Raw genomic sequence first — 9,682 nt, 5'->3', positions numbered from 1 at the left:
ACACACACTGCACCATATACACACACTGCACACTATACACACACTGCACAACATTACCCTGCACACTATACACACACTGCACACTGCACAACATTACACTGCACACTATACACACACTAAACAAACTGCACACTATACACACACTGCACAACATTACCCTGCAACACTATACACACACTGCACAACATTACACTGCACACTACACACACTGCACACTATACACGCACTGCACAACATTACTCTGCAAATCATACACACAGCACAACAGTACACTTCAAACTATACACAACACACTGCACAACAGTACCCTGCATGCTATACACAACACAATGCGCAACAGTATGCTGCACCCTATACACACACACTACAGAACGGTGCACTGCAAACTATACACACTGCACAACAGTACACTGCACACTATCCACAACACATTACACACACACTGCAAAATATTACACTATGTGCTGTACACACACTATATACACTGCATTACACTTCGCACCCATACACACTAAACAACAATGCAATTATTATTATTATTATTATTAATTTTATGAATAAACATGATTTATTTAGCGCCAACATATTACACAGCGCTGCACAATAAATAGGGGTTGCAAATGACAGACAGATACAGACAGAGACACAGGAGGAGGAGAGGACCCTGCCCCGAAGAGCTTACAATCTAGGAGGTGGGGGAAGTAACACACAATAGAAATGCACTCTGTACCCGCTGCAGATTGTACAACACAAGAGTGCACACTATACATAATTATTATTATTACACAGGGTTTATAGCATCAACATATTATACAGCGCAGTACATTTAATACACAACAATTGATGCCAGTATGAGGATGAGGGGGATCCAGAAGTGAACTAATAACAGCAGGAGTTCTCTGCCCCTTTATATTGTACCTGTCCTGGCCTAACAACATTGCAGAATTCTCAGGACCTGGAGGTGTCAGCAAGTAAATGGAGATCGGTGAAAACGTTGGCGCTTTTATTGACCCCATAAATTCCACTTTGACCCTTTGACCATGAAACTTTGACTTCTGTCCAAGTCAGGAGTAACCCTACCCCAGCTTGGTTCTGATTCACTTACCTGCCAAGTAATGTGTGGGAGTAACATTTGTCAAAGTGTGATGGAAAAGATTTTTCTCTGTAAAATGAGGCTATGATATGGCTCTGTAATGATGCGTACTCTCTGCCAGGGGGCGACACCAACATACCCCATCTCATCACTACACCTACCTCTATCACTTGCCTGATCTTAGAGCAATTAATTGACTAGGTGATGATGATGACCATTTGTAGTCTAAACCTGCAAGTCTTAGAAGTCACTGTTCAATATTCAGTGTCAAGTAATACATCGAGATATAAAAAAAATACAATTGTCAAAAAAAATCACACTCTTTGTTGGACACTTTTATCTTTGATTATTGCACACATTTCAATAAGCTTATGAAATGTCACATTTATTTCTATCGAGTTGAACTGTTCTTGTATTGATGGGAGAGTCAGAGCGCTGATCAAACATTTGTCCAGCGTATCCCTGTGTATGCAGATAATGAGCTCACGTTTTATATAGATTGTAAGCTCTTCGGGACAGGGTCCTCTCCTCCTCCTGTGTCACTGTTTGTATCTGTCTGTCATTTGCAACCCCTATTAAATGTACAGCGCTGCATAATATGTTGGCGCAATATAAAACCTGTTTAATAAAAAATATACACAGCATTCATAAATTCGACTGATCTGGATAGTGAAATCTTGGAAGGAGGGAGATAGTAAAATATATCGTATATCCATTGCAGGATTACGCGGTGACTGTGAAATAATGAGCTGCTAACACTGACCTGATCTTATCAGGGTCCTTTACACCTTCACAAGTGACCACTTGTTAGCTGTAACAAGGGAGTGGCAAGGTGTCATCACCTGGGGCCGCCAATAAATTCTTCACAATCCAGAGAGAAATATCCAAACCTTCTGAATACACCAAAAACTTTACCTAAAATTCATATGATTCCACCCTAATTATTCAGGAATATATACAGAATAAGTATGGCTAGTTAGCAGGTCGGTATGATTAATATAAATATACAAGACTGGGCAATGTCAAATGTTAAACTTGGCAATATAGTTTTTTTCTATGGGGTAAGTGTATGATTTTATTTACTTTAACTGGGAATAGCTAGGGGCACCAATGGATAAGACTATAGGATAAGAATTTCCAGAGAGAGCTCCAATGTTTATTGTGGAGATATTTTTGCCTAGCCTTTATTAGGTAACTAAATTGGAAGAAGTAAAGAGGAAAGACAGGCTTTTAGTAGGCATGTAATAAAGATAAGTGCATTTTATTTTATGATCAAAGTAGCCCTATTGATAACATAGATCCACTGTGCTAAAATATATTCAAAAAAGTCATGAACTAGAAAGACATATAAAAGTCAATAATTCTACCGTGTTTCCAGAGTTACACAGGTATCAAATCTTATAAATGACTTTTCCAACGCGTTTCGCCCTTAGGCTTCCTCAGGGGATATTTTGGACCAACATAGTAAAGAACAGGTAGTAACTGAAATTGGAAGAGTAGGGGGGATATCTTTGTTTGGGTGTCCCTATGATGACAGACAAGGATCTATTGAAGCTATAAGGCTGTAAATAGGTAAGTATAATGCTACCAACTTGCAGTTGCTTAATGGTTTAGAAGATATCAAGGTTTAATAGCCCATATTAAAGATAAATAAAGGGAGAAGAATATTGTGCCCTCTACCAGTATGGGCAATTTGGGTGTTATGAAATAGTTTAATAAGGTGTACGTATTAAAAAGAATCCAAAGATATCTAAATTGCTTGTAGGAAGGTTATACTGTAGTATCTTGTATATAAGTCTGCCAGAAAGATGGATATGAGAAGCATCTATAAGTACTCTTGTTTGAAAGGGATAACTCTCATTGGTAATCTAGTAGGGGTGTACCACGTCCTCTTGGTAATTACTCATTGGTGTCTAGTAAGAGAGTCAAGCATCCATTTTGTATTGTCAGAGTGTATTTAGGATCGTAGGGAAGGGCGAGACGTCAGCAGCCAGCCTCAAATTCAAAAGGGTATCAAAAGGGGTACCAATGTACTATATCTGGAGGAAGAACTGATTGGAAAGTTAAAGTTTTCCATAACCTAAAGGAACCATACAAATATGTTGAAATAAAGGTGTGTTCCATTTAATAACCCAACAGACCGGTATCCAAAACTGCAACTTGTATTCATGTGAGTGCACAGGTCCCCTTACCTCTCTTCCTTCTTTTCCTAAACCCAGGGTGTCCCAACATTGGGTCTGATTTATTAAAGCTCTCCAAGGCTGAAGAGGATACACTTTCCTCAGTGAAGCTCGGTGATCCAGCAAACCCATAATGGATTTCTAAAGAGTCATTTGCTATTTGTTAGCAAATGTTTTCAATCCTGGACCAGATCTTCCTCAAGTTTGCTAGATCACCCAGCTTCACTGATGAAAGTGTATCAATAAGGCAGTGGGAATTTTCCCCACATCCAGGAAACCTTGGAACCCTTTAAGAGAGAAACCGGATATCTGCACTCATCCCGTGGACAAGGAAGCATAAATACCATTTAAACATTCTCACAGAAAGCTAATAAAAATTGTAGAAAAGGTTTTTATGTAAATACAATTGTAGAAACGTTCCTTATTTAAATAAAAAACACTACACATACTTGCTGATTTTCAATACTTTGTTCCCAGTATTGGATCCAGCATCAGTGACCAAATATGGTCAATGACATCACTCGGGATTCCCTAAAGTATTTAGCAGTGCAGGATATTTACCTTATAAGGATCTGAATAAACTGAGAAACCTCACTGTTTTTTTTTTTTAATTCATTTTAAATACATTTTAGTATATAAAAAGTGAATACCACTTATAGCTATAAGGCAGAGGTAGGCAAACCCTTGCCTTTGGGCCGGATACAGCCTAGCCAGTATTCCAGTCCGGCCTAACTCCTACCTAGTTATTTATTGTTGGATCCGGCCTAATTGAATTGTCGTTGATAACCCCAATTACTATGCCTAAAGAGCAAAAGCAACGCGCAGCTACCAGTCTCCGGAAGGTTGACCTCGAATGTTATGTCTTCCACCCCAAATGGACTGACAAATTATTCTTCGTCCAACGTGGCAACAAAGCCCTGTGTTTAGTGTGCAACGACACCAACAGCACTTTCAAGCGGTCGAATCCCAAGGGGCATTTCGATGCCAAGCATGTGCACACGTACAGAGATTATATCACGGATGAGCGGAAGAATGAGGCTGTTCGCTTGCAGTCATGGTTGGAAAATACCTTTCCTTGGACACCTTGCTTCTTCTGTGCCTTCTTGACCTCCTGAAATGGCCTAGTAGTCCAAAAAGTTTGCCGAAAATTTGTGAAGTTTTAATGTTGCCCTCTAAGTCACATCAACAGACTTTTTTTTTTTACCTGTTTAATGTTTTTTTTTTTTTTTTGCAGCTTGGCTCCTTATGCCTTTTTTGACAGTTGTTTGTCTATTAACCCTAAAAAGAGAATATTTCCACTATGCCCATTAGCCCCCTTGTATTCCACTTTTTTAAAAAAGGGACCACATCTATACATACAGAACAGGAAACAATACTAAGAATTAATTCCATCATTCAGGTCAAATTTCATTGGTTTTTCATTAGGAAATTCTGTTTCCTTTTTAACTTGTGGGTTCTTACGATTTTGTGTCTCCATCCACCAACATAGATTTATATTATGGTGTGGGCTGATATATTGGGGGGTGCTGTGCTATGGTCCATCTCTAGTGACCACCAGAGCTAGTGTGCTCCTCATGCCTCGCGACCATTTCCAATTCCTAATAAACTGACAGTCTGCCTTTTCTCAGTTGCCTTTCCGGTCTCACCGACCTCTCACTAATCTCCTCACAAAGACAAATTTATAGAAAATGATCAGATTCGGCTTCCTAGCTGCAGCAAAGATTTCAGACGGTTCAGGTAACGCCTCCTTCGCTGTTCTTCCTCCAAAGCAATTGCTAAATCGCCCACAGATCATTATAATTGTCTGTAATCCTTACCGTAAGCTCACCAAAGCTGCATTCAATCAGATTGTAATCAACTTAGCTCGCAATAGACTTCTTGGGACAGCGCACGTCTCTTCCGGGAGGGAATTACAGTATTATGGCCGAATGTACAGCGCAGGCTGACGCTGCTTCTATCCATTTTCCAGAGCAGTATTTAAATGATATTACAATTTTTATTAAAAGAAAAAGATCAACTAATTAATGATTTTACTATAATTTCATTTATTTTTTTAATACATAAAAACTATTAATATCTTGCGCCAACATATTACACAACCCTGTACAAAGTCCATTGTCATATCACTAACTGTCCCTTAAAGGGGCTCACAAACTACTGTCATTAATATAGGGAGAAGCCAATTAACCTAACTACATGTTTTCAGATGTAGGAGGAAACGGGAGTACCCAGAGAAACCCATGCAAACACAGGGAGAGCCTGCAAACTCCATGCGAATATGTCCTGGTCAAGATTCGAACCTGGGACCTGCCAAAATGTGTCCACAGAAAAAATATCTGTTGATTGTTTGCAGGTCTCAGCAATCCTTGTGGGCAGAAACGCAATCAGCTGGAATAGTTTTCACCTATTTGATTGGCTGAGAAATGGGGACTCCCATGTGCTTTTCCTCCCTGGTCACAAAGCAGTGACCCAATTATAGCTGGACCGCCATTTCTGACTGCATTCAGCTCATCACAAAAAGACAAATCCCAAACACTGGGCACCTAATTCCACCATTCAGGTTAAAAAATTTACAGCAAAGCACCCAAACACAACTCGCCCCAATGCATGCGTTCTTCTTCATCAGTCGCCAATGCTGACCACACACATTTTTTCTTGTAGACCTGATCAGTGAGATCAGCAAATTTTACCACTGACTGAATTTATTTAGAATGAATTGTTCACCTATGCCCTAACACTGCACCATTGTCAGTAAATTTTCCGGATCTGTCAGATCAAATCTGTAATAAAAGGATTTTATTGGCTGGCTTATCTTGATGTTGTCAGCGCAGACTGTATATTAAAGTTTTATGAATGGTCAAAATCAACATTTTTTTTCATAGATGTGGAATCTGCCAGTTTGTCCTATTTTTAGGGCTACTTTTGGATGTTCCTGGTGTATTTGTGTCTGATTTCCAGAACAATTTTGTAGAGAGAGATCGCCAGTCATCTAATTGCCTGAAAAATTGGTTATTTGTATCACCTTCCAAACAGATTCCACTTAGATTGTAAGCTCTTCTGGGCAGGGTCCTCTCCACCTCCTGTGTCACTGTTTGTATCTGTCTGTAACCCCTATTTAATGAACAGCGCATGTGTAATATGTTGGGACTATATAAATACTGTTTATTAATAACAATATTATTAATAATTCACAGTCAAAAAAGTAATAAGATCCAATTCATTATTGAACATAAGACATGCCTATGTGGCCCTCAAACTATACTATCACATGCCACTTTAGCATGCCTTATAACTGCACTGTGTATGTAAAAACACACAAACCCTTTCAATATAACCAGAGACAAAGTCTGCAATAAGAAATTGCTAACTTTTCCTTCCCGTGCCATCACATTGCTTTGTTTACACTGGCTTGTTTTAAGTCTGTCTGTAGTCTGCACAGTAACTGCAGACAATGACTGATAACAAGGAAATGTAATCTTTTTTACACTGCAATGCACACAAATAATCCCTGGAGATCACAAACTGCTGAAACCAGCCAAGAATTTAGCTACAGTGTAGAGGAAATGTCTGCAGAGCAGGAATGGGAACAAGGAAAACATTGGGGATCAATGCAGAAATGCATCCAGCTTTCCATAATGACCTGGATGAAATCACATGGAAGAGATGATCATTTATAAAAAATACTTTTAAAATGGCCATCAACCAGGGTTCCTCCAGAGGTTGCTAGGGTTCCTTGAGCAATGAGCAATTTGTGCCTCTCGGGTCAGTTTAAGTGACACCAAAGAGCTATTTGGCTATCAGTAAGGGTGACATTCTTCCCACTGGCCAGCAATGTAAGAGGCATTCTTCCCACTGACTACCACACTAATGTGATCTGTGGGTATAGTAATTATATCAGGGGTTCCTTAAGACCTGAAAAAAAATCCAGGTTTGCTGGATCACACAGATCTTCTCCAAAATTAAATCAAACCCAATGTATATGCAGGCATAGTAAATCAGGTGCAGTAGGGGTTCTGTAGAGTATATTGCTAAGAAGCGTGATTTTTAAAGCGTATACAGCATATTACAGCAATTTCCATGCATGTTTTCTCAGCTTTATATCCTTATGTTGCAATATATATCAGATATATATCATTATTGTGCAGATTATACCATTATGCTATCCACTGCTATGGGGCAGTAGATATTGTGTAGAATAAATAAATAATATAAAGTATATATAATTATAGTGCTGTATGTATAATATTAGTATTATTATATTAAAATGCAGCATATATCATTATACTGAAACCTATATCATTATTCTGCAGTATATATCATTGTTGTGTAGTATATATCATTATGGGACAGTATACATTTATCATTACAGTGTACAATTTATCATTTTAGTACATATATTATATTGCTGCAGATATCATTATAGTGAAGCGTATATCATTATGGTACAGTATAGGCAGAATACAGTATACAGCAGCAGCAATCATTTTTGTGTGGTATATTTAAATATTAAAAAGTATTTATCTTTATAGTGCAGTATATAGAATTTTAGTACATTATATATGACATTGCAGCATATATCATTATAGTGAAACCTGTATCATTATGGTACAGTATACCTCATCACAGATCAATATATATCAATTTACTGCCATATACATCACCATAGTGCTGTATTTATCATTACATTGCCGAATATATCACTTTAATAATATTAATAATTAATAATTAACTATATAGCGCCAACATATTACGCAGCGCTGGGTTATCAATGTCATTATTACATTTTCACTACAATGCTACAGTGTTTTATATTATTATTGTGCATTATATCATATAATGTATATTTTATTATGGTGCATTCTACATTATTATTGTGTAAAGCATTGCAGAGCAGTATACACAAATATAGCGCAGTTTATATCACTGCAGTGCTGCATTTATCATACATTACAGTGCAGAATATATCATTTTAGCGGATTATATTATCCATTTTCATATTATATTATATTAGGTAATCATATGTTTGGACGCAAGGTGTAAAGGACAGATGTTTGCATCATATCATTGCACCCTCTAAAAGCCAATAGTTCCAAGGTCCTCTCCTCCTGTATTACTGTCTGTATTCGTCTGTCATTTGCAACCCCTATTTAATGTACAGTGCTGCGTAATTTGCTGGCGCTATATAAATCCTGTTCATTATTAATAATAATAATAATAATAATAGTTATAAAAAGTGAATGATCTAGCACACACATAAAATTCACTGCAGAGCATTTGGATCAGTTTGCATCAGTTCTGCACATACTGGCAATGTTGGACCTATTGCAAGGTTCAGGAAACACCTCAATGTAGACCAATAGAATGGAACTTTACATTCAATGCCAACAAGGAATTGGCACCTATTGGGGATGGTGATATGGAAGGCTCTTTTCCTAATTTCTAACACCCTAAAATGAGTTTGAGGTGCAAAATGATTTTATTAAAAAAACATTTTCTCCAGCATGACTTGATTCTATATGTGTTTGTTAGAATTTGGGCCTGTAAAGTCTAATAAATGATAAGTGTGTCATAACATTTTCCATATTCTGGATCTTCCGTCCTCTTGACCAGAGTGCTATAATAGTCCTTGTGGTAAAGTCTGTACATCGTCACCTATCGCACCCCCTGATAATACCCCCCTGCACCTGTCGCATGATATGTTATCGCTTGTGGCGGTTTGTTTCGCAGGTGAGCGGTTTCCTCGTATCTTTCACTCTGTCGTTAATTGGCGCACACATTTGTAACAAACCTCTCTTGACTTTTTTAGGCCTTTCACGAAAACATGAAATTCGCATGTCATCGGCGCAGTAACAATGGCGCCCCTGTTCTGCGGAGTTTTATCTTGATTTCAGCTCGCTTTGGCTAAACCGACATAAAGTGCAGTTTTGTTTCGGCAGAACTACAGGCTGATTTAACCCTCGGCGCTCTCGCGCTGTGTATGTTGGCTGCCGGTCAAATATCAGCGCGGCAGACATAGGCCGTCCTTTGTTTCGCCTTTCTGAGGGAAGACTGGGGGAATGTTGATGTATTATACGTTACCTCTTGTAAAAACAGCCAGCCCACCTATCTCCTTGTTCTCGTGGCTTTCGTCTTTATCCGCACGCCTTGGCTAAACAGGAAGCTTGCTTCACCCTCCAGAGCTGTTTTTTCTCATTCGCAATGTCAAACTTACTCACAAAACTTTCCTCCTTCCTAGATTTCCACCATAAACAAAGTGACGCTGATAAGTGATGAGGACGAGAGGTGACCGGAGAGATTTTCACACCTCACAAATTTCCAGAAATATTTCTACATTTCTTCCATGTTGTCCGTGCGGGGTAATCATCTATCAATTATATGTTATATATATATATATATATATATATATATA

This window comes from Pyxicephalus adspersus, chromosome 2 (assembly GCF_032062135.1).
Source record: "Pyxicephalus adspersus chromosome 2, UCB_Pads_2.0, whole genome shotgun sequence".
Classification (NCBI taxonomy): Eukaryota; Metazoa; Chordata; class Amphibia; order Anura; family Pyxicephalidae; genus Pyxicephalus; species Pyxicephalus adspersus.
This window is presented reverse-complemented; position numbering follows the sequence as displayed.